Source organism: Eptatretus burgeri, chromosome 10 (genome assembly GCF_056783735.1).
Source record: "Eptatretus burgeri isolate ZD-2024b chromosome 10, Ebu_testis_v1, whole genome shotgun sequence".
NCBI classification, from domain to species: Eukaryota; Metazoa; Chordata; class Myxini; order Myxiniformes; family Myxinidae; genus Eptatretus; species Eptatretus burgeri.
This window is the reverse complement of record NC_140970.1, coordinates 96067693-96093265: the sequence shown is the minus strand read 5'-3', so window position 1 is coordinate 96093265 and position 25573 is coordinate 96067693.

Sequence of the window (25573 nt, the reverse complement as noted above, 5' to 3'; positions counted from 1 at the left end):
GTGGATAGGAGATCAGATGTGCCAAGGAAGAACTTGGTACTGAGAGTGAGTCCCAGGAGTTTGAGTGGCTGAGCTTACTCAAGAGGATTGTGAAGAAAGTAGATTGGAGGGTTTGCCAGTTGATCCTTTTGGAGAGAGATGGTGAGTGTGAGATTTGTCAGGATTGAAAGACCTATTTTAAGTACTTGACCAGCTTGTGATTTTTTTTTTCAAGCTCTGAAGAGAAGTAAGAGGATGCATCCTGCCTGTCTGAAAGATGGGGGATGTTATGGCAGAGGGTGGAGTTATCATCAAATTGATAAAGAGAATTTCCCTGATTCAGAGATCATTATTGAAGAATAAGATTGGGCCAGAACACTGCCTTGTTGGGGCACTCCAGCCTCAACAGGCGATGGCATAAAAGGATTCGGTTGAGAGCACATGTTGGCTATGAGAGTAGAGGAAGTCGGTTAACCATGTGTGGAGTTGGCCTTGGATGTCATTGGCAGAGAGTTTGGAGAGCAAGGCAGGATGCAAGATTGTATCAAAAGCAGTAGATGTGTGACCTGATCTCACATTGAAGGCTTCCATCCATTGTTGGATGAGTAGAAGCAGCATGTACAAGGTGAAGTGATCTGGTCTGAATCCTAAATGGCGATTTGAGATGAGGCTGTGGGAGAAAAGTCAAGATTTCATATCAACTGTGATGATGGATTCCATGAATTTGTTGATGAATGGAATGAAGCTGATCGGTCTGTCATTAAGGGATCATTTTTGCACCTTTTAATGTAATGTAGTGATGCCTGATTTTCAAGCAGATGGAAGATGGCCAAGGGCAAATGATAGTGTGAAAAGGGCAGCGAGAGGATGTGCAAGAGCAACAAAGCAGGTTTTAAGGACATCTGAGTCGAAGCCGTCCGGTCAAGCAGCAGTAAGGTGAGTCGAGGGTTGAATGAACCTTCTGCACCTTCTCAGGAGCAAAAGATCGAGTCCAAGAGCAGTTGGGTACAACTGGGATGGTTGTGTCCAGTGAGTGAGGGTTAGGGTACACAAGATTTTGAAACAAACACAGAATTGAGGCATTCGGCCTTCTCACGATTTGAGTCGGCTGTGGTGCTAGTTGAAGTGAAGGAAGGGAGGGAACGTGGGCATGCACCAGAGACAGACTTAACAAGGTGACACCAGGTTTTAGATGTGGGAGACAAGTTGAAAAGTTCAATCCTGAGGTTGGACACATGCTGTTTTCTGGCTCTTCTGACAATGGACACACACGTATTACAAGCTTTGTGGCAAGAGTTGTTATTGCCTTCGGTTGGATTTTACATTAGTCAAGTGTGGAAGCATGTGCCGGAGCAGTGCGTCGCTTCGTGCACTTTCCGCTGGTACTCCAGGGTCCTCCATCTGGCCATGCCCAAGGTAGATGCCTGGCCCTCAGACTGTAACCACCCACCATGATCTCACAACTACCTGGTCTCCAAACCTCAGAAAGTGCTGCAATACCAATGTTGATATCAAACGCCTTGATCAATTCCATATGTGATGCCTTGTTGAAAGCGACGACTCGCACCATCGCTGATGTTCAGATGACAGCAGTGACACGTGATCATTCTCTATAAAAGTGTGGACATTCCAGGCCTTCACCTGAAGTGAAGAAGCTTAAACGGTTGACATTTCCAGGCATCAGGTTATCCCGAGGAGAACGCTGTCTGGTGAACGACACCTCAGCAATACCCCGACACATCACCACAAGCTGACCCAGAGAGGTTTCCCTGTGGTTTTCCTCCCATCAAAGAATGGGGGTCCCGAAGGCTTTGTCCCAATCCCATCATCCGGTTCACTGCCCTACGAAGGGCAGCTGCACAGAAAGTGCTCCCATCGAGTAGGTCTTTCTTCATTTTATGTTTTTTGACTATGTTGTGGAATGAAGTGTTTGACGGTGGCCAGAGTGCAAATTCTGCCACGAACGTCCTACAAAGAGCTACCCAAACGCAGGAGGATGTCCGCAGACACAGTAGGGCACCAGATATGGATCGCTGCGTTGGTTCATGAGGAGCTCCTCTGCTGTTTGACAGGTTTTGTTTTTTAATCGTGCAGCTTCTCCATATTCATAAACCCTCCTCACCAGGAAATCTGTTGGAGGAGATTGTTATCTCGTTGACAACCTGACCGTGAAATGGGTAAGTACAGGTTTACATGGTATTGAGTCACAGATCCGATCAGGTCTGACCGACCAGATCACAGTCGGACTTGCTGTTTGCAGTGGGACCACATAATTTGTCTTATAGGAAGACAAGGCAAGTTGTTTCAGAGTAACTGCCTCAACACAGGATTCATTTGTGCAATGGGTGGGAAGAAGGTAAGATAATTGAAGACGAGATGGGATGAATCAGAGAAAGAGGCTTCCGGTACTGGGTTTTGAGCGATGGCAGCTTCTCTCAGGGTTCTCTGCCGACTTTCGCAAAGTTAGGTTTCCAGTCGTTATTTGTCACGTTTTAATTGTTCGTTTTTCTCACCAACATGCTTTGTGTTTTGTTTCTGTTTTGTTCAAAAAAATCGTACTATTTTGTGAATTTTCATCGACTTTGTATTCTCGGGCTCCTTGACCCATCCTTCCCGTCTCGGTGTTCGATCATTTTATTTGTATTCTCTCCCAATTACCATCAATTCCTATTTTCCCCACTTTTCCCAACGCCCCCCCATCTATCTCTCCAAACATCACACTCTGTTTTTGTCTTAAATTCAAAAAATTAACAAAAAAACAACCCTTTCTTCCCTCATACCCACGAGTGCCGATCCTTCTTCTTCGACTTCTTATTCTTCTTCCTCCTCCTCCTCCTGCCTGCACACCATCTTTGTTCTATTTGAGCTGACCCACTCTCACCATTACCTTCACAATTTCTTCCTATCACCTTCCATTCTTCAATCTTATCTCATCTTCAAAAATCCATAAAAAAAAATATCTTGTATCCTTCCGAATGATACACCTCCTGCAACCACGTGTCTCTCCATCCTCTTCCTGCTACTTTCCATTGATCCATCAGCTTCACTCTGCGTTCACCGTTCCAAATTTACCAGACTCCTCCACAATTTTACTTCAACCTTTCCTTTTCCGAAACTTGCGCAATCTTAATTTAAAAAAAGAAAAATTATAATAACAAATAAATTCACTTTGAACAATACACCTCCCATCACCCCACGTGATGTTTCCACCCCTCCACGTTTACCGATCCAAATTCACCATTCCCACCCACCCAAAGGAATCCCACCCAAGGGAACCCGGTGTCAGTGTAAGGTTCGTTAGTGGGTTCATCAAATTAACCAAACGGATGTCGTTTTGTTGTTGGTGTCGCACGAAGGCACGAAACCTTTTTGAAGGGTGCAGGAGTCCATTAACCGACTGGGAGCGTGGCTCTGGAAAGGTGAGTACAGAGTAGAGGGCCCCCCGGGCACCGGAGTAGTCGGCCAGAGTAGGCCATGGTCCAAGGGACCGAGTCATGTAATGGGCACGGGCGACCCTCGGATCAGGACCCGGAGCACCAAAACGCCACGTGGGCATCGACGGGGGCAATGCCAGGAAGGGCATCCCCCACGTTCATATGGAGTAGGTCGGCTCGGAGACAGACTCAGCTGCCCGGGGGTGCCGTAGATCGAGTTCGGCAGACGGGAATCCCTGCCAAGTGAGCCACGCTGCCCACCCTTGAAATTGTGCAAGGGCACGAGAGAAAATTTGAGGGCCAGGCCCAAATTTATAAGGAACACCAACGCAGGTGACGGGAATCGTGGTTTCTAGAACCTTTTGTTTAAATAGACAGGCGTGTTGTAAAGCCCCGGGGATAGTTTAAAGTTTAAAAAGGATAAGACAGAAAGGAAATGTGTACCCCCTCACACCATCCACCCCTTAGCTGCCCGAAGGCCGCTGGACTCACTTTGGGAAGATTGCTGAAATCTGTGGAGGCTATTCTGAGGCTCCATTGGGCCTCGAGACAGGTTCACTTGTCTCTTCCTTATTCCCCTCAAGAAGGATCTTAGGGGTTGGGAGTAGACGGACAGGATAGGGGAGCCAGACAAAAACAGTGAGGAGGTTCGGGACAAGCAATTAAAAAGAAAAATATGATAATAAAAAAATAAAATAAAATAAAAATAAATAAAAAGGAGGAAGTCTAAATTTTGCTGTTGCAAACTAAGGGAGTGGGAATGGACAAAGACAGGCAAAGGCGATAGTTGGGGGAGACAGTAGGGTAGGTCCGAGCCCATTTTCGGAGCAGCCGGCACCACCGCACTCCCTCCAGAACCTCACGGACCAAACCAGAGGCCTGCCAGCTTCATATGCTGGCCAGTTGTGCTGTATCTTCTGGTCTGCATTTGCCATGCCTTCACTTGCCTGCCTTTGCCTTGACCCCATGCCTACTTGCTCTTGTTGCATTCCCCCCCCCCCCCCGTGTCAACCATCTTCATTCAAATGAGCCAGGGACTGCATTGAGCAGCCCGGCTACCTTCTCCTTGAATAAAGGCCAGTTCAAATGGCCTGTGGGATGGCGCATGGCCTGCCGTGTTTGAGTGAGTTCCCTCCAGCAGCTGAAGACTGAAATGAAAGAGAAGGTTCAGTGACAAAAGGGACCTTTTGAGGAGGCCCTGAAGACGTCCGAACTTCAAGCAGCTGTGCACTCACGCACACAAACTGATGACTTTACTGTGCCTTTTTCCCACAGATCACAGGTCCTGGGCCATGGTTAGTGTAAATAGTTAAAGATGTAAATAATTTCAAAACCCACCTCTGTCTAGTGCCGGCAATTTATCTAAGTTGTCCGAGTGAGTCTTTTTTTTTTTTTTTTGGATACCTTGGTCGAGGCTCGTATGAGAGCTGACACACAACTCGCAGCAAGGAGGCATGAGACAAGAGGGGCGGGAGTGGAAGGGACAAAACAGTGGGGAACAGACACATTAGGTGAACTGTGGAAGGGAGAGGGATGGGGATGGGACGGGGAACATGGCGAAGAGAAGATGGACATTTCAGTGACTTTCAGGAAGGAAAGCAGGAGAATTGAAGGAAGTGGGCTTGGGTGGATTATCGGGGGTAGAAAAGATCGAGGATTTGGATGGGGGAAGATAAGAGGTGGTGGTGAACAGCTGTTTTGAAAGCCTGGAGGGAAGAATGGGAAAGAATAGAGTGAGGAAGTTTATTCCAAAGGCGGGAAAAAAGAGGAATGAAAGAGTGAAGATGAGCAGTGATTCGTGATGTTGGTAGTTTTACCAGAAGGGGGTTGTTGGTGGACCTTGAGCGCCCTGTGGAAATGTGGTGGGGACAAATCGCAGAGAGAGCAGGCGGGGCAGTGCTAGAGAGGAGTCGGTAGAAGACAGAAAGACCACCGACCAGCCTGCGGTGATTGAGTGAGAGGCCCAAAGACTCAGCTTCATTGCGGGAGATGCCGATGATCTTAAATGCCCTGGTTTCGACAGCGTGAAGCCGAGAAAGGTGGGAGGCTGGAGCACCAGCCCAGAGGGGAGAGCAGTACTCCATCAGGCTACGGACAAAAGCTTTGTAAGTGGTCAGGAGCTCAAGAGGGCCGAGGAAGGACTTAGCACGACGGAGGATTCCCAGTCGGCGACTGGCTTTTGAGGCGAGGTTGGAAATGTGACTTTCCCAGGAAAGGTCATGGCAGATAGTGAGACCTAGAAGCTTGAAAGAAAAGACTTCTTCCAGAGGATTGTTGAGAAAGTGGATGGGGGGGTTTTGTAAACGGTCCTTTCGAAGAGACATAGTGAGAGTGTGAGATTTGTCTGGATTGAAAGACATGTTCCACGTATTGGACCTGTTTGTGATTTTATCCAGATCTGCAGTGAGCGAAGAAGCTGCTGCTTGCCGGTCTGAGGGATGACAGATGGTACGGCAGAGGGTGGAGTCGTCGGCAAAGAGAAATAGAGGATTTTCCAGAGAGTCCGAGAGATCATTGATGAAAACCAGAAAAAGAACAGGGCCCAGAACGCTACCTTGAGGAACTCCAGCCTGCACAGGAAGAGGGGATGAAAGAACGCAATTTAGGGCCACACGTTGTCTGCGACAGGAGAGGAAGTCTGCGAGCCATGAGTGGAGATGGCCTTGAATACCATGGGAAGAGAGTTTGGTGAGTAGGGCAGGGTGCCAGACTGTGTCAAAAGCACGTGATATGTCCAGGGATACGGCTCGGATTTCCTGTCTGGCAATGAGGACCTCCATCCATTGATGGGAGAGCAGAAGCAGCATATCCAGGGTAGAGTGACCTGGTCTGAAACCAAATTGATGATTGGAAATCAAGCCATTGGAGAAGAGGAAGGATTTCATGTCTGAAATCTGAGTCTGATAGTTTAGTTACGCAGCACACTTGGTTATTTATTTTTGGGACATGAAAACAATTGTCACACTCAGGGATATGAAGGTGAAACGTAAAACGTACTGGGGGAAAAACCTACACCTTTAAGGCACATGAAAATATGCGATTGGGGACGAATTTATAAAAAAAGGGGGGGGGGGGGTTGGTGTTCCGGATTTGGAAGCCTCTTGCACACAGACAGTCAGCAGTCCCAAAGTTTAGTTATTTCGTTAAGTGTATGTGTATCGTTAGAATCCTTCTCCTGTGTCGAAGGGGAATTTCATGTGTGCGCTGTTCGTTATTTTGTCGTTATTTTTTTTTAAATCCCCAACAACAACATCCTGCTTTGTTCCACCACCAAACCAAAGCTTCGCGCACCGACTCCATTATCCGCGTGTTTTTGGCTGAAGGCTTGGGCGGAGCCTCCATCGCCTCAGATCGAGGCTCCTCTCCGAAGAAGGGCAGGGAGTATTGCCTCCAGGCAATGGACGTAGAGTGAGCAAAGTCGAGGCGCTCCAGCCAATGGACGAAGAGCGAGCAAAGTCAAGGCGCTCCAGCCAATGGGAACCCAGAAGGCCAGAAACAACTACAGAGCCTCTTCGGGGGGGGGGGGGCACCGACACACCACGCGTCCAAGGGGAGGCAGAGTTACCTCAGGACGGATCCCTCCCACCTCGCAGGAGGGGTTGAATAATTATTTGTCGGTGCGATCCGTTTGGGTCGTCTCGTCTGGTCTGCTGGCCATGTTCCGTCTTGGTGCTGGCTGGCGTCTGCTGTTTCGTCTTGGTTCCTTGGCAACTGGTGCGAGGTTGTCTGTGTGGGTTCGAGTGCCACCATGGTGGTTGGAGCTTCCAATCTTCCCAAGCCCTTCCACAAGAATCCCGAGCTTCACAAGGAGAGGTCAGCAAGCCGTGTGAATGTGGCCAGGTACCAGAACTCTGACCCTCCAGTTTGCCTATCCTACCAGGGTGGAGGTCTGAATACAGGCCAGCCAGCGCCATTTTCTTTTGGTGTGTGTGTGTGTCTGTGGTGGCGCCGTCCTATAATTAGAAATTGTTAAGTGCTTTTGCTCACTGTACATTGCCCGCATATTCGTGATAACTCTGCTCTGTGTCTCCCTCCCTATTATACATAAGCCCCTGTTAAATGCACCAGCTCGTTGCATGTTGTTTCTATCAGTGACCCAGCACAGTGTGGGCTCGAGAAATGGTGAGGTCGTTTGTGTCGTAAATTGTCATTTGGACCGGAGCGGCTTTGGTAATTTCCGCTCGGTTATGCCGGACCCGAGTCGGCAACAGCGACTCGGTTCGGACAAAACCGGCTGAGGGTGTGGCTTGCCCGGTAGTTATATGGCGTGAGTACTGAGTTAAATTGGAATAGACACGTGGACCCTACCTCACGCCATCGAAATATTGGCAACCACGGTCCTTTACGAGACCCGTTGACTCCGGAGTTATCCGGGGTGTTGACCTTTCATTTCCGGTGTTCGGTGGGAGAGAGCTTGACTGCTCCATCTAGCGGTCGTCCTCACCACCGAACCCGGCACCACAACAATAAAACTGCTCTGATGCGAGTTTTTTTACATCCTGATAAGAGGTGCATCGTACTCTATTTCTACCATTTAGATTCTGCATTTGGCCGGTTGACCCAGTCCTGCCATTTTATGTGTCATTCGTGTCGTGTCCTTGGTCTTGGGAATTTATCATGATTTGTTCTCCGTAATAGTTGTGCTGATCTCTTCTGAGCCAATCCAAAGAGACCATATCTTCGAGACCAATCCAAAGAGATAACATTTTTTTTTTTTGACAAAAGTGTCAAACTTGGCATTCGGCTTCTTCAGACGATGAAATACAAATTTAGAAGGGGAGCCCGGGCAAGAGATGTTTTTTGTGGTTTTTGAAAGCGAAAGAAAAATCATGCCAGGGTGAAGTGACCATGCCCAAATTGTGCTCCTTTTTCCCGCTGGAGGATGGGACAACTTGCAACAAAATGGTGGATTACGCGTGGGTAAGTTGGAAATTCTAAGTTTTCTCGATCATTTTTGCTCAGAATAGGCGACGAACATGACTATATAGTGACAGTTATTTCGCTAATTTCCTTGGTGAAGTTATATATAAGTTATATACTTCGCTAATTAATAAACATTCATTTTTATGGATTTGGAATAATCTGGTCACTCCTTCCATCCTGACAGGTATTGTGTTGCTTTATCACCGACTGCAGCAGCCCACCATGCCATCCATCGTCAGTCGGTCTCCCCACATCCTCGGCCGTGAATTTTAGGCCTGTTGTGGAGAACACTCCTCATGAAGTATTTTCTGAGAATAGTGTTTGTTTCTAATACCTTATCACGCAAATTTCATCTGGGTTTCTGACCAATTTCATGCCCTGAAAATTACGTGGGCCGACCGACTGTCCGTCTGTTCGAAATCAAGTTGCTACTGTTTTACTTTTGTAAAATTTCTCTGTGATTCTTCATTGACTTGTAAACTTTGCAAATGTCGATTTTAACCCTGTGCCTAATGAAGTCGCAAAAGGTCTCCTGTTCAAAAATGCTTCATTAAAAGACTTTCACAAGCTTCATATTTAAATTTTATAATTTCCCTCTGAGTGAATGCATTAGAAAATTTCAAAAAATTACTGAGCATTTTTGAACAGGATGCCTTTTGCATCTTCATTTGGCACAAGGTTAAAATCTATATTGGTGTAGTTTACAACTCAATCAGATGAGGCATTATAGGGAAATAGGAAAAAAGTAAAAAACGCTTGCAACTTGAACAGACAGTGCTGACAACACCATACCTACTGTCCATTTGATTTATGCAAATTGCAAATTGCGTAGTCAAAATGGCGATGGGGCAGAAATTATCAAAATCAGAGGTACTATCTGTGATCCAATGTGCAATTTTCGGGGACGTGCGTTCCTTTTTCAAGAAATCTGGACCAATCCTACTATCCTTATAAAGATTTGCCTGGCTGTCGTTCAATTGACTCAGCAGTTTTTACGTTTATACGTTATAACTAATTACATACCTACATAATGATTTTTATACCCCAAGACGTCATACCAAAGCTGAACAGTCAAAACAATAATTTTGTGTCTTGTATGGTGGTTCTAGTTACCCTTTACCTGGCTCAAATTCACAAGTGGCAATTGTCCTATTTTTTGTGGAATGATCTGGGCTTGTTAAAAAGTTTGTTATTCATAGAATTTATTTTTGTGTAACTATAAATTTCAGGTCCCTTCACCAGGAGCGTGTTTATCCAAACGCCGCGGCCGATCAACTGGGCTATATGCATCGTATGCCAGAGGGAGACAGCCGAAGATCTAAGGTGCCTCTTACGTTCCAACTTTCACATGGAGCCGTACTCACCATTTTCTTCAAAACGTTGAACAATTTCGCTGTCTCAACACGTTACCCCCTTGATGTCCAGTACGGGAACAGCGGAACTGCAGAAAGCTTCGTTACCAACCGTGCTAATTGGCAGAAGTCCTGCCACGACAAGTTCAACACATGGAAACTGGAACGAACGAAGAAAAGACGACATAGTGCGGACAGTGCAGACAATGAAGACTCAACCACAAGGAAACGACTTAGCAGTGGGGACGCAGCGGAAACACCTGAAACGTGTATATTCTGTTCTCTGCCTGGTGAGCTGATTCTACATAGATCCTATGATGCAGACGCCAAATTACGAACAATGCCGAAGGAACTGAATGACACTGCCCTGATTGCAAAACTGTCCGCCGGTGGAGATGTTATTGCCCTTGATCTCCATGACCATTTTGATTGCCTGAAATCTCGAAGAAACAAGTATCGCCAACATCGCTCCAGGGTGGAAAAGGCCACGAAGTCGACTGATATTGATGACCGTTGGTTGCTGGAATCTAGAGCCTTCATTGAACTCGTTTCGTACGTGAAAAGTGCATTGAAAGATGGCGTATCGATGTTCAAACTCAGTGAACTGCCTGGCTTGTGCGTGGCACATTGGAGCGAACTTGGCATCACCACCCAGCTCAACCGCACAGTACAAAAGGATATGCTTCTGGATCGAATACCAAAGCTCAAAGAGCAGGTGGAAAGCAAGAACGTCTTCCGAGTGGTTGATGAAATGCGACGGGTAATGAGAGATGCGATTCAGTCCAGAAACGATGATCAGGATGCAAGCATTCTTGCCAGGGCTGCTGAAATGGTCATAAACGACATTTTTAGGTGCGATGAGGACTGTGAGAAATTCAGGTGAAGATTTGAATCAGGAGGTCAAAGACGATCAATTCCAACTACTCTGTGAACTCTAATATCCATGATACTGGAGGAACTGGATTTCGGTAAGCAAGTTGACCGTAGTGAGACGCAGGCGTGCCTCACTATCTGCCAAGCGCCGCCTGCACAAACGTTCCTGCCATAGCTTTCAGCAAGAATGGAGTTGAAGTCAACATTTGCAATGATTCTGATGATGCACCCAGTACCGATGATGCGCAAGAGAAGGCCTTCGTCGATGAAGACCACTGGATACAAGATAGATCGATTTTGTTGTCGAAACCAGTGTTGGACGCCTGCGACAAACTGACCTGGGCTGCTTATCACGCCTCTGTACAGCCAGTCTCCTTGACTTCTCCGTGTCCGAGAGCTACATTACCTTTATTCTATGAAAAAGCCGTTACCATTTCCATGATAAAACATGGTATGGACATCGTCAAAACATTTACGGAATTTATAAACCCGGGACAGATCCCTGTGCTTGCTATGGATCAGCCACTGTACGCATTAGCAAAACAGATTCAGTGGAAATGGCCTCAACAATACGGTGAACAATCCTACGTGATTATGTTCGGTGGTTTGCACATGGAGACGACTCTCTAGACAATGATGGGCAATCTTATCGAAGGTTGTGGTTGGGCCACTGTAGTCACGGAGGCCCAGATCATATCATCCGGAATGGCTGATTGTCTGCTGAAGGTTACTCACCTCCAGTGTACAAGGTATTTATGTTTCAAGGACAAATTTATTTGCTGGATTCTCCAGGTGTAGGTTTCCGTTTCTCCACTGGCGTTTGCAATTGAACAATTCCCAAATTGCATTCCAGATAATTATGGTGCTTTTCTGATTTCATTTCAGACACGTTCACCAGGTGACGACACTCATCCTCGCTAACCTGAAAAGAGCAGCTCACAGTGCAACTGGAGGTGGCAGCGACTACAATACCTGGCAACGGATGATGTGCAAGAAGAGCGCGACATTCATGTTTTGGGACGTGGTGATTCGCATTTAAATCCTCATCCTGCAGTTTGTGAAAGCGCACCGAGAGGAAAACTTTTCTCTCTAAATTGAAGCACCGGATGACGGGATTGGGGCAAAGCTTTCGGGACCCCAATCTTTGATGATAGGAGGGAAACCACGGGGTAACATCCCTGGGTCAGATTGCGGGAGAGTGTGTCGGAGTGGTGCTGAGGTGTCGTCCACCAGACGGCGGTCTCCTTGGGTTAACCTGAGGCGGTCCCTTCGGGTGGGTGCCTGGAATGTCCTATCCCTAAGAGAGGATGATCACCTGTCTCTGTTATCATCTGAGCTCAAGCGTTTGGACATCGGGATTGCAGCTCTCTCTGAGGTTCGGAGACTGGATTGCGGCGAGATAATGGTGGGTGGTTACACCTATTATTGGTCTGGTCGCTCTGATGGTTACCATACCCAAGGAGTTGCTGTAGCTGTGTCCAATAAGCTGACCCCAATGATAGCTGAGGTAACACCGGTCAACGAGCGTATTATGAGATTAAGGATTCGTCACTCCTTAGGTGTCATTTCCCTGGTCTCTGTTTATGCTCCGACTCCACTCCGTGGGAGTAGCTCCTGCGCAGCTTCCCTTCGCAGGGCAGCTCACCGGATGATGGGATTGGGGCAAAGCCTTCGGGACCCCCAATCTTTGATGATAGGAGGGAAACCACAGGGTAACATCCCTGGGTCTGATTGCGGGAGAGTGTGTCGGAGTGATGGTGAGGTGTCGTCCACCGGGCGGCGGTCTCCTTAGGTTAACCTGAGGCGGTCCCTTCGGGTGGTTGCCTGGAATGTCCTATCCCTAAGAGAGGATGATCACCTGTCTCTGTTATCATCTGAGCTCAAGCGTTTGGACATCGGGATTGCAGCTCTCTCTGGGGTTCGGAGACCGGATTGCGGCGAGATAATGGTGGGTGGTTACACCTACTATTGGTCTGGTCGCTCTGATGGTTACCATACCCAAGGAGTTGCTGTAGCTGTGTCCAATAAGCTGACCCCAATGAAAATTGAGGTAACACAGGTCAACGAGCGTATTATGAGATTAAGGATTCGTCACTCCTTAGGTGTCATTTCCCTGGTCTCCGTTTATGCTCCGACTGAGGCGAGTGATCTCACCGTGAAGGAGGCATTCTACGCCACACTCGAGTCTGTGGTTGATCAGTGCCCCAGACGAGATACACTTCTAGTCTTGGGGCATTTCAATGCATCGACTGGAACTGATAGGGATGGTTATGAGGTGTGTGTTGGTCCCCATGGGTCAGGAACTATGAACCAGAATAGCACTAAGTTCCTTGACTTTGCAAGAAGTCATGGACTTAGGGTGGCTGGTTCATGGTTTCAGCACCCACAAGCTCATCGCTGGACTTGGTATTCCAACGCTGGCAGTGTGGCAAAGGAGATTGACCATGTCCTCATTGACGGTCGTTGGAGGATGACCCAGAACTGCAGGGTCTACCGGAGTACTCAGTTCCTCAATACTGACCACTGGCTTGTTGTAGCAACTCTAAAGCTGCACCTTAAATCCTGGAGAATGGTACCATCCCAGCCTAGGCTGGATGTTGCCAAGCTCAGGGATGAGAGAGTAGCTGAGGAGTTTGCGAACAGGCTGAGTGGACACTTGGGGGGTCTGGGTGCTTTGGGGGGTCCTGAAGAGTTGTGGAGCGCCTTCAAGACCACCGTCCTTGATGTTGCCGATGGATGCCTTGGAGCTCACCGCAGGGCAAAGAAGAATTTTGTCTCTCAAGGGACACTGGATACCATTGACCAGAGTCGCAGGGCCAGGCTGAATGGCAGAGCTGAGCTGTTCAGGGTGCTGAGGCGTAAAACTGTACGTGCACTGAGGGTGGACAAGGAGGCCTATGTGCGAGGAATCTATGAGGGGGTAGAGCATCACCTGTGGACAGGTGATTTTCGTCCCGCTTACAGGGGAATTCACGCATTACGTTCATCCAAGCCCATCCCTCGGAGCACTGCAGTTCGAGCAGAGTGGTAGGCTCTTGACAGAGGAGTCTGAAGTGAAGGCCCGCTGGGCCGGTTACTTTGAGCGGTTGTACCAGGCTGATCCCCCAGCTGTTGAGTTGGACGTCAAGGGTGTTACAATCCCTGTTGCTGACCCTCGAATCAACTGTGGTCCACCTTCGCTTGTGGAAACACGGGCTGCGGTGAACCAGTTGAAACGGGGCAAAGCTCCAGGGATCTGTGGCATCCATGCCGAACTTCTCAAGGCTGGTGGAAATGCTGCACTCGTGTCGTTGCATGCAGTTTTGTGCTCTGCCTGGAACACAGGCATCATCCCAACTGACTGGAAGAGGGGCCTTGTTGTCCCTCTCTGGAAAGGGAAGGGTGATCGCCAAGACTGCAACAACTACCGAGGGGTGACGCTGCTCTCAGAGCCGGGCAAGGTCTTTGCTCGGATAATTCTTGATAGGGTTCGCCACCATCTGCTTGAGCACCAGCGTCCAGAGCAGTCAGGCTTTACACCAAAGAGGTCAACGATTGACCGTATCCTTGCACTTCGTGTCCTCACCGAACGCAGATGAGAGTTTCGGCAGGGGCTGCTTGCAGCCTATGTTGATCTCTGTAAAGCGTTCGATTCAGTGAATCGGGAGGTCCTCTGGAGGATTCTTGGTCTTCGTGGGGTGCCACCAAAACTGATTGATCTGATGTCTGAACTCTACTCTGGTACTGAGAGTGCTGTGAAGTGTGGTGGTACCATCTCTGACTTATTTGCAGTTGTTACTGGAGTTCGTCAGGGATGTGTACTTGCCCCCACACTTTTCAGCACTTGTATGGACTGGATTTTAGGGAGGATGTCGGAGAGATCAAGTTGCGGTGCATCGTTTGGGAATGTCAAGATCTCGGACCTTGATTTTGCAGATGATGCAGTCATCTTTGCAGAGACTTTAGACATCCTCTTGGGGGCCCTCGAGGTGCTGAATGAGGAGTCGGAGCTGTTGGGATTACGGGTTTCTTGGGTCAAAACTAAGATCCAGGCTTTCGGTGACATCTTGGATGCTGCTGTCCTGTCTGTGTCTGTTTGTGGTGAGGATGTTGAGGTCGTGGAGAGATTCACTTACCTTGGCAGTGATATTCATGTCTCTGCTGGCTGCGAGTCAGAGGTCAATAGACGTCTGGGTCGGGCCTGGGGAGTCATGGATTCACTGGATCATGGGGTGTGGCGCTGCCGGTACCTGTGCGGGAGTACGAAAGTCCGAGTCTTCAGGTCCTTGGTACTTCCAGTCTTGCTCTATGGGTGCGAGACTTGGACTCTGACCAAGGATCTGAGACGGAGACTTAATTCCTTTGGTACCAGGTCTCTTCGGAGAATCCTTGGCTATCGCTGGTCGGATTTTGTGTCCAACGAATGGTTGCTGAGAGAGACTCGGATGAGATTTGTTACCTGCATAGTCCGTGAGCGTCAGTTGCGGCTGTATGGACATGTGGCTCGTTTTCCTGACGCTGATCCTGCTCACCAGATTCTCTCAGCGAGGGAGTCTCATGAGTGGAGGAGGCCAGTGGGCTGACCACGTGCCTCATGGTTGCAGCAAGTTGACCATCATCTCAAGGAGATGGGGATGGACCTGGCATCTGCCTGGGGGATAGCCAGACGGAGGCCCCTGGAGTACCGGCGGAAAGTGGACGCAGCGACGCGCTGTTCTGGCACATGCTCCCATACCTGACCTGACCTGATTGAAGCACTGGAAGAACTGACGCCAATGTTCATCGTAATGGACCATGTCCACTACAGTCGCTGGACCGCCGTGCACATCAGGGACATGAAGTCATTACCCACAGAAGTCAAGACGGCATTCATGGAAAACGGAGCATGGGTCGTGAATAGGACCTGTAACCCGTTATCGGCCATCCCGAGAGATGAATGCCATGAACAACAGAACAAAGTAACCAAGGGACTCGGTGGAATCGTCGGCATTCTGGACAATCCCAGTGCATTACGTTAAGTTGAACGCTTAAATTTCTTCAAATGAAACGACTCACCATATCGATGATTCATTCCCAACAAAGGATGAAAGTATGATGTATAGCAATCGTCGTTAGATGGAGTAACATTTCACTGCTGTGGAAACGATGTACAGTACCATGACTTCAAGATACATGTATGAATTTAGGACAAAGGAATCTGTACACTAAAACTTTAAAACGAAGGTGAGCAAGATGGCAAGGTAAAAGGTTCTTCGCGTGTACTTTTTCAGGCGAGATTGTTGACGGCCCCACCATGGTACACGCGCTACCAAAAGTGGCTGTTCGAACCTTTGATGACTCCACCTACGAGACTTTCATCCCTTACATTTTGCAACAACTGTCCACTGTGAAAAGGGTAGACATAGTATGGGATCCGTACGTCTCATGCAGCCTGAAGGAAACGCGGAAAGGGAGAACGGTTGAAATTCTCCAAGGAAACTCGACTTCCTGCGAAATGGTCCACGTTTCTTGAAGATTCCTCGAATGAGAATGAACTTTTCAACTTTCTGAGCAACGCTGTTCGGCACACTTCGTTCCCTGAGGGCAAGGAAGTACCTATCACATCTGCTGAGCTGAAATCAACATGGTATCAATGTTCAACAAATTTCGACTCAATTACATCGTCAACATTAAATGTTTACTCGATATTTCTTGTTTTCCAGGTGTCAACATGATATCAATTGGAGGTGATCCCATGTCTGATTGTTCTCATGAAGAGGCTGACAGTCGGATGTTAGTTCATCTGATCGATTCTCTGGACCATGGGTTTAACCGGATACAAGTACGCAGTCGATGGTGATGTCGTCGTCATCCTGATTGGACAATTCCACAAGCTTCTGAGTCGCTGTCCGGATCTGGTTCTGTGGGTCGCCTTCGGAATGGGAAAGAACTTCACGTACTACAAATCAATGACATTTGTTCGGAACTTGGATACGTGCATCCTGGTGTCTACCAATATTCCACAGCTTGACCGGTTGTGATACCACGTCTGCCTTCATGGGCATTGGAAAGAAGACGGAGTACAAGGTATGGATGGACTTTGAGGAAGTGAATGATGCGTTCATGTTCATCTCCGATCACCGGTTCTGCAATATTCACACAAATGAAGCTTCTTTCAAACTTATTGAGCAAGACATAGTCAAGCTGTACGATCGATCCAGTACCTTATCGTCAGTCAGCGCCTGCAGAAAATATCTCGATAAATCCTCGTTGATCAAATTCCACCCACACAGGTGAGCTCCAATATTTTTCAGGGTTTGAGAGTTTGACTGCAGAACCGGAAATGAATCCTCAATTAAAATGCTGTTTCTCGAACCCTGAATTTTGGTTGAAGTACATGTTCGAATCCGAAACCTTGACTACAGTTTCCAGGATGCCTCGGATCAGCACCTGAAGCAGGCAGTCGATCAGACTGGAATATGGACAGGCAGCCAGACCACGCCATTACTTCCATCGCCAGCAGAATTCGGGTGGCGCAAAGATGGGATTCGATGGTACCTGGTGTGGATTACACGACCGCAAGTGTCAGCTGCTTGCCAAGAACTTATTAAATGTGGCTGCAAGAAGCCGGGCAGGACTTGCAAATGTGTAAAGTCCGATTTGAAATGCAAGTGCCCATGCGATGTGTAAGGGAGACAAATTCACACACTGATGAACGCAATATCCAATCAAACCCTATCGTTCACCGATCCCATCGGCGTGCATTATGCATTTCATTTGAAATTTATTCAACAAGATGGAATACTTTGGGATCATCTGCAAAACGCATAATGTAAAACAAGGTTGTGTCAATAATTTGACGTCCGTCACCGTTACACCAGCAAAAAGTACTTTTTGTGAAATCTGGGGCTTGGTTGCCATGGCAACAACGAACAAAATCTGCGATAAAGTCGTAATTTCAGATGTTTGTTTTTTTGCCAGAAGTTCAGGAACCAACAAAGGTCAATATGGGGAAGCTTCTTGGAAATTTTTCTTTTTTTTTAAATTACAGTGTACACTATTTTGGCGTTCTTGTTGCTGTTTCCCCTATATTAAGTTTCCCGCCATTTTAAAGCCATTTTCAACAAAATACAATTGGGTGAAATAGTTTATCGTGAAATTTTATTGTGTATCACTAGAAACGTTAAAACAGACGTTAAAATCGCCGTTTCATCAAAATATATTCCTTTTATATGGTGATGCACGTCCTCCCCTTCCCCCCAATGGCGGCCATCTAGGAAAATGCCTGCCGAAGCCGAGCCGTGAGGGGCCGACCCGGACTCCCCCTCAAAAATCCTTCAGTATGGTCACAGGAAGCCGGATACCAAGTTTAGTACTTTTGTCAAAAAATAAATGTTCTGCCATGTTTTGGAGTGAAGCGATTTCACCACAGGACGTCCGTGAGCTCCACGGCCCCGCACGTCTCGAGGCCACGTTCACAGTGACGTCACGTTCCCTCACACGGCGCCCAGCTGATCTCCCATGACAACGACGAGACGGGTTTTTCATTCCGCCATGTTTACAAGATGAACCTTTCTCTCTCAGACACGAACTGAACGTCAATTCATGCGCCCTAATGTTGGCAGCCATGTTGATCAAGGCCCGTGGTGTTTGAGCACAGCACGTTACACAGCGGCAGTTCACGGCCTTCAGTTATTCAATAACTGTTACACAGGATGGTCATGGTCCCCTCGTGGGGTCTTGACCTTGAAACGGCCATTTCTCATCCATGTGACTCGTCATGAGACGAGAAAGCTCCGACAGGCTCAGAGGGGTTTGGGTTTCCAAATGCGATCTGAGAGCCCGTTTGTGTGTCTGATCACGGGATCTTTACCTCCATCGTCCCCTTGGGTCGGGATCCGGTACAGGTGAACGACCGAGCCCCTCCAATCAGTGACAATCACATGTACGAGTACGGCCCCCTTCACGAACATCCCTGGCCACACGACCCTTCGTTCACCATTCCAAGATTATTTGTTTGTTCATTCGGTTTGTGTATAAATTCATTCGTGTTCGATTTGTGGGAAAATGAACGATATTAATTCTATAACTTACAAAATCTTCATCGAGAACGTTCGAAAAGAGAGCGAACGAACGGTGGTGTTATCGCCATGGTAACAATTGTGTATGACTCATGAGACGCGCCTTCTGTTTGTCACTTCATCTGAAGCTGTGATCGTGAACACGGAGCACGAACCTTTCTCTCTTCATTCCACCTGGTTTTGAGTTTTCACCTTCCGTTCGGTAAGTGATTTATATTTCTCATGTTCATCAGGTACGATTTGTGTGGGACTTGTGTTTGGGTCACTTTTATGTTCGTCTACCAAAGGTGTTTCCATGACAAAGAAGGAGCGGACGTGAACGAGGTCTCCGTTTGATCTGAACCAAACCTGTGGTTGTTGTACTTCGTCTGAAGAATCCATTTCACAAATTCTTTATTTATTACTTCAAGTATTCAATTATAAATCTTTATTATGAACGTTATTAGTTAATTACCCCAATGTTTTCAAAACAGGGGATATGGTGATGGACTCCGTGTATCCGTCACACGAACCCATAAAGGGTCCGATGTGTTTGCCATTCCTCGGATGAACGCGAAACGGTGGGTCCGTCTCCAGTATTAGTTGGTGGACCTTAACGACCCCACGGTATCCTTTGCAATGAGTCGGTGAGCTATCGCCGGCAAGCTGAACAAATTCAATGTTGGAGAAGCAATGGCAAACAACACATTGTCACCCTCACTGAGGAAGCTTCTGCGGCAGCACCGACGCTCTGGGAAGAGAGGGAGACAGAGACAGAGAGAGAGAGAGAGGGAGACAGAGACAGAGACAGAGACATAGATTTTTATATATATATATATATATATATATATATATATATATATATATATTTATACATACATGTATATATATATATATATACATATACATATATATATACATATATATATACATATATATATATATATACATATATATATATATATATATATATATATACATATATATATATATATATATATATATATATATATATATATATATATATATATATATATATATATATATAGCTCCGTCAAACGTCAGGCCTGACGAAACATCCAGTTTGTGAAAGACTTGGACAAAAAGCCTCAACTCACCCACATAAGGTGGACACGTGTTTACAATCTGTCGATCTATCTGTCTATCAACACACACTGTCTCATGATGTACCTCCAACTGTGATTGGTGAGGCCAGATCGAATTTGGAACCCACCAGAGCCATCTGCTCCACGTGGTCACGTTGTGTTTCATCACCACCAATCACAACGAACAAGCATCATCACTTTTCATCTGCTCGGTGACTTCCTTTGAGTTTGACATTCTTGCCCAACTCAAGGAAATAAATAAATTTATATGTGTATACGTGTGTGTGTGTGTGTGTGTGTGTGTGTGTGTGTGTGTGTGTGTGTGTGTGTGTGTGTGTGTGTGTGTGTGTGTGTGTGTGTGTGTGTGTGTGTGTGTGTGTGTGTATATATATATATATATGTATATATATATATATATATATATATATATATATATATATATATATATATATATATATATACATATACACATATATATATATATATATTTTTTTTTTTTTTGTTGCGGATTCGCGCCCGCCGGCGTGCGAGCGGCCACGTAACTCGAATCGCGGCACGTCGCCCACCGGACGGACAATTCCGTCGTGACCCTCTCGGACTAACGCCGGGAACTAGTCACGGGTGGGCCTTTCAGCCTCACCACGATCGTGCCAATCGGCCCCCCGCGTGGGATAGGGTTGTTCGCCAAATTCGACCTACCTAAGTACCCACACGGAGGGTAGACCAGGCGATCGCACCTCGCCGCAGGTCGACTTTGGACACGGGCCACTTTAAGCGACCCGTTCCGTACTATCGGGATAACCGAGCGGTGTTATCGTCAACCTCGACGGTTCCGATTAATTGTCGGGCGTATTTTAGCCCACTACCAACCCTTTACGTGAAGTAAGATGGAGATTCAATTAAAGAAAAGACAAAGCGAAACGGGAAAAACAGTTCAACATAAGGCACATTTATTCCGCGGCAAACGGAAAGCACACATACAATTACAACAATTATGCACCAAAAGCAAATGTAACAAAAGAAGAAACACAACAATTATGCACCAAAAGCAATTGCAACAAAAGAAACACAATGCAGATCTACTACCGACTTCGCGAGCACACGGCAACACTTACACAGTTTTACTTCACAGACGGCGCCGACAACACATATACTCCAAAGCAAAAGAAAAAGGGGCCACCCTCAACTACAAGGGGGCAGACGGCCCTGGGGCCGAGACCGCGTCGAGCCTACCCGTCTGGTGATGAGCCGCAAAATGGCGGCGGTGCCCCGACTCCGCACTCCTCCACGGGTTTCGTTGGCACTGCTTGGAATGGGGTGGGAACGGGGCCCCCCTTTTCGCACTATCTCAGCGCGGGGGGGAAACAGGGGGAGGGTTGTTGATGCTCTGGGGAAAGAGGATAGTTGGCTTGCTTGGGTCCCGCGACGAGCGACTCCACTGCGCCCTCGACCGCGTTCCCGTCTTCTCCTCTCTGCAGCTCCCCGACAGACTCCGAACCCCGACAGACCGACTCTTGACTGCTGCTGCCACACTTCGCCGCCACCACGACTCGCCCGAGCCCGAAACAGAAAAACCTCCTCTCTGACTCGAGCCCGAAACAGAAACTCTTTCCAACTCGAGCCCGAAACAGAAACTCTTTCCAACTCGAGCCCGAAACAGAAACTCTCAACTCACTCTGCGCTCGGCGCTTTATAGTCAGCAGGAGAAACCATATGCAGATTTTTGGATCAGGATCGGCTCGGGGGCGGAGCCACGCTCGCCCATTGGACGGAGGAAAAGTGGGCGTGAATCATTCCTGATCCTCGAATCTGCATATATCGATTCTACTCCGACGCGCCTGGAGGCGGGGCCAAATCGCCCCGCGCTCGCTGATAGGACGGAACAGAAGTGGGCGTGAATCATTCCTGATCCGACTTCCCCTCGGAAAGGCCGCTTTTTGCACCCGCTGCTCGGCGCGCGCCCTGCAAGAGTCCAGGATCGGCGCCCACAAGTGGTGCGGGAATGGCGGCAGGAGGAGAGGTGAAGGTGGTGGAGGGTTTATTGTGGTGGTCCCTGGCCACGGTGACGCTTGGAATGGTGGTGATGCGATGATTGCGAGAGCGAGTGGTGACGGTAAAGGTCCTGGCTGTTGGCGTTGTTGTTGTTGTGAAGCGGCGTTGCGGTTGGTGGTTGTTGTGTGATGGCGGTTGAGACGTGGTTGGTTCAAAATAAAGATAGAACAGAAAAACGGCTATCTTGAAGGGTCGCAGCCCGAATGAATCACATTTATTCCTTCTAAACAACGGGTTTGGGCTAACGACACATATACTTACAGAGATATCTCATCTACGGGACCTGAATGGTGGTTTGCGAATTCCCTCAACCACAACAATATATATATATATATATATATATATATATATATATATATATATGTATATATGTATATATGTATGTATGTATGTATGTATGTATGTATGTATGTATGTATGTATGTATGTATGTATGTATGTATGTATGTATGTATGTATATATATATATATATATATATATATATATATTACGGTGTTCCACTTTTGCAAAAGTAGTTGCGGGAATGAAGCACTATGTGCCTTTCGATTCCACAAGTGAAGTTAGGTGATCGACCAAAGTTTGAAAATTTTCCCGCCTTTTTTGACCGCGGGCCGGCATTTTGAAATTTCAGGAAAAATCCATATTTTTGGAAATAATATTGATTTTTGATTATTAAAAAATATATTTCTCTGTGCTTAGATGGCCGAATGCACTTCAGTGGGCACCATTATGATAATGAGATTAGTATTAAATAATTTACCCGTATTAAATAACCCGTAAATATTATTCACAAACTTGTCCCGACATTTTGAGAAGGGGTTGCCATTTTGGAAATTCAGTGAAAATCGTATATTTTGTGTATATCAAATGAAATATATATTTTTTATTCTTTGTGTACTTGCAGATAAACCTTAACTGGAAAATGGCCAGGGCTCCTGTGGCTATGTGGGACAAGTTCGCTCGTTATAGGAAATTTTGCGAAAGTGCGAATTATTTGCGTGTCGTAAATGATCGAGCTGAAAGAGGAATGAGGCCTGTGTTTGCCTTTATTCATATGTGCAATGATGAGAAACAACGTCAAGCATTGCGACAGTGCATGGAAGAGTACAGGAAGCTTTACCCAGACAAGACAAAACAAACGCTATGTTCTCTATGAGATATCTGTGTGGTTGCTTGTTTGCTAGATTTTTATGTTGTCATATATGAAAACCATGTCGCTTAAAACATATTTGGTTGTTCTCATAATTAATTGATCATCTCTCATTAATAATGTCTTTTTGAAAACGCTACTACTGATATTCTGTAAATGCCAAACAATGTGCCGTGCAATAATTGTTAAAATATGGGATTTTCAGTGAAATTCCAAAATGGCAACCCCTTCTCAAAATGTTGGGACAAGTTGTGAATAATATTTACAGGTACTTACTATCATACTGGTGCCTACTGAAGTGCATTCGGCCATCGAAACACAGAGAAATATATTTTTTAATAATCAAAAATCAATATTATTTCCAAAAATATGGATTTTTCCTGAAATTTCAAAATCAAAAAAGGCGGGAAAATTTTCAAACTTTGGTCGATCACCGAACTTCACTGGTAGAATCGATAGGCACATAGTGCTTCATTCCAGCAAGTACTTTTGCAAAAGTGGATCACCCTAATATATATTTATTTATATATATATATACACATATAAATTTATTTATTTCCTTGAGTCGGGCAAGAATGTCAAAGTGTATATATATATATATATATATATATATATATATATATATATATATATATATATATATATATATATATATATATATATATATATATATATATATATATATATATATATGCGTGTGTGTTTATGTATATTGTATATATACAGTATATAGATGTGTGTGTGTGCGTGTGCGTGTGCGTGTGTGTGTGTGTGTGTGTGTGTGTCTGTGTGTGTGTGTGTGTGTGTGTGTGTGTGTATGTATATATATATATATATAGATATATATATGTATATATATATGTATATATATATATATATATATATATATATATATATATATATATATATATATATCTGTACATAAATATACACATGTATGAAAAGACTTGTGTCCCAGGCACGAAACTTGAAGATAAAATAAAATCGATCACTGGGACGAAACTTTGATAAAGTCCAACGTTTCAAACTCTGACTCGTGCCCATCATCAGAAACAGGATTAAAAAAAACACATTCGGTTTCATTTATACATAAAGTTGGGAGATTGCTCATCATGCTTGATTACACCTGAATTGACATCAATGTTTTCATGAGAATTATGATGTCATCGGTCACGTGGTGTGGCAGCCTTGTTGGAAAGATGGAAAAACTTTGGCCCTCTGCACTGCACTTTGGACCGAAGCACGTGAAACTGCACCAAGTTGAAAATTGAAACTTCCCACAAAGCGAGTACCCCTCATGGGGAATGTGTGATTTTTTTATGACATCACAGGTGCCTTCGTTATGATGTCACAAATGCATATGCAGAACGTGACATACAATAAGTATGAAAATGTTTTTGGGTCATCTCGGGATAAAATGTTCCACAATTTTTTTTTGGGGTCATCTTTGGATAAAATGGTCCACAATTTTTTTTTGATATCAGTCATGTGATGCTGCAGCCATATTGTTTAAAAAACAGGAAAAAAAAAACCTTTAAGAAGTTCGAATTGCGAACATACCCCGTGGGGTTCATTCGTACAACTCACAGGTGAGCGATAGCACGGACGACAGATAATTTTGAGTTTTTGTTAAGATTTTCATTGCATCAGAAAAAGAAACCAGAGCATCTCACAAGAGTGAGGTTAGTTTCATATCATCATTTGCGACTTAATTTTGTGTTGGGCATAGCCCAGCGCATTTAATTTTTTTTTAAATAACAATTTAAAGAAAATGAGCCCAAAAGGCCGTTTCTCGGCCCAAATAACCGAAATCGCACTTAGGGTTCAGTTCGTGCCTGGGGAATGGTCTCGAGAATATACCTGTCAAGTTTGGTTTGGTTCCGTCCACCAATAACCGAGAAATAACAATTTTAAGAAAATGGGCCAACATGGGCCGTTCCTCGGCCCTCAATCGCACTTTGGGCTCAGATAGTGCCTGCACATATGTGTCTCGTATATGCCTCTCAATTTTGATCGAATTCTGTTCCGAATAATGGAGAAATAGACGTTCAAATGAACTGTACACAAGAAAAGAGAGAACGTGAGTGGCACTTAGACTCCACGCGAGCGGCACTGGGTGGAAGACCCCACGGGGTAAAAATCTTCTTTGAAATGGTTGAACAGATTGAGGTGAAGCTAACATATGACCGCCTATCCATGACGAATAAAAGGTTCACACGTATCATGTTATAGGTCACACGGTTTGGCAGCCATTTTGGATTTACCCAAAAACATATTAATCATCTTCTCCAGAACGGCTGCGCAGATCGAAGGGAAACTTCACATAAGTGTTCCCCAAGGTATGTGTGGACAATTTGTTCAGTAATAATTGATGTTACATGGCTTGGCAGCCATGTTGGATGGAAGAAAATTTTTAAAAAATGTTTTCTCTGGAACCGCTTAAACAATCAAAGTCAAACTTCTCAATTGTGATCAAGTAATGATGGGAATCTATGTTTCTTTTTTATTTTTGATGTTTTTTTTGTTTTTTTTTGTAAGGCTCAATTGGCTGTTCCTGCATGGGTTTGAGGGTAGAGGAGGAGCAGCTGAAATGTGAATGCCATCCAGGTCCCCCTGGTGACTTAATCATTTCTTTTTGCTTGTTCAGGTTCCTTCTGATTACTCCAATGCAGGACTGTCCTTATT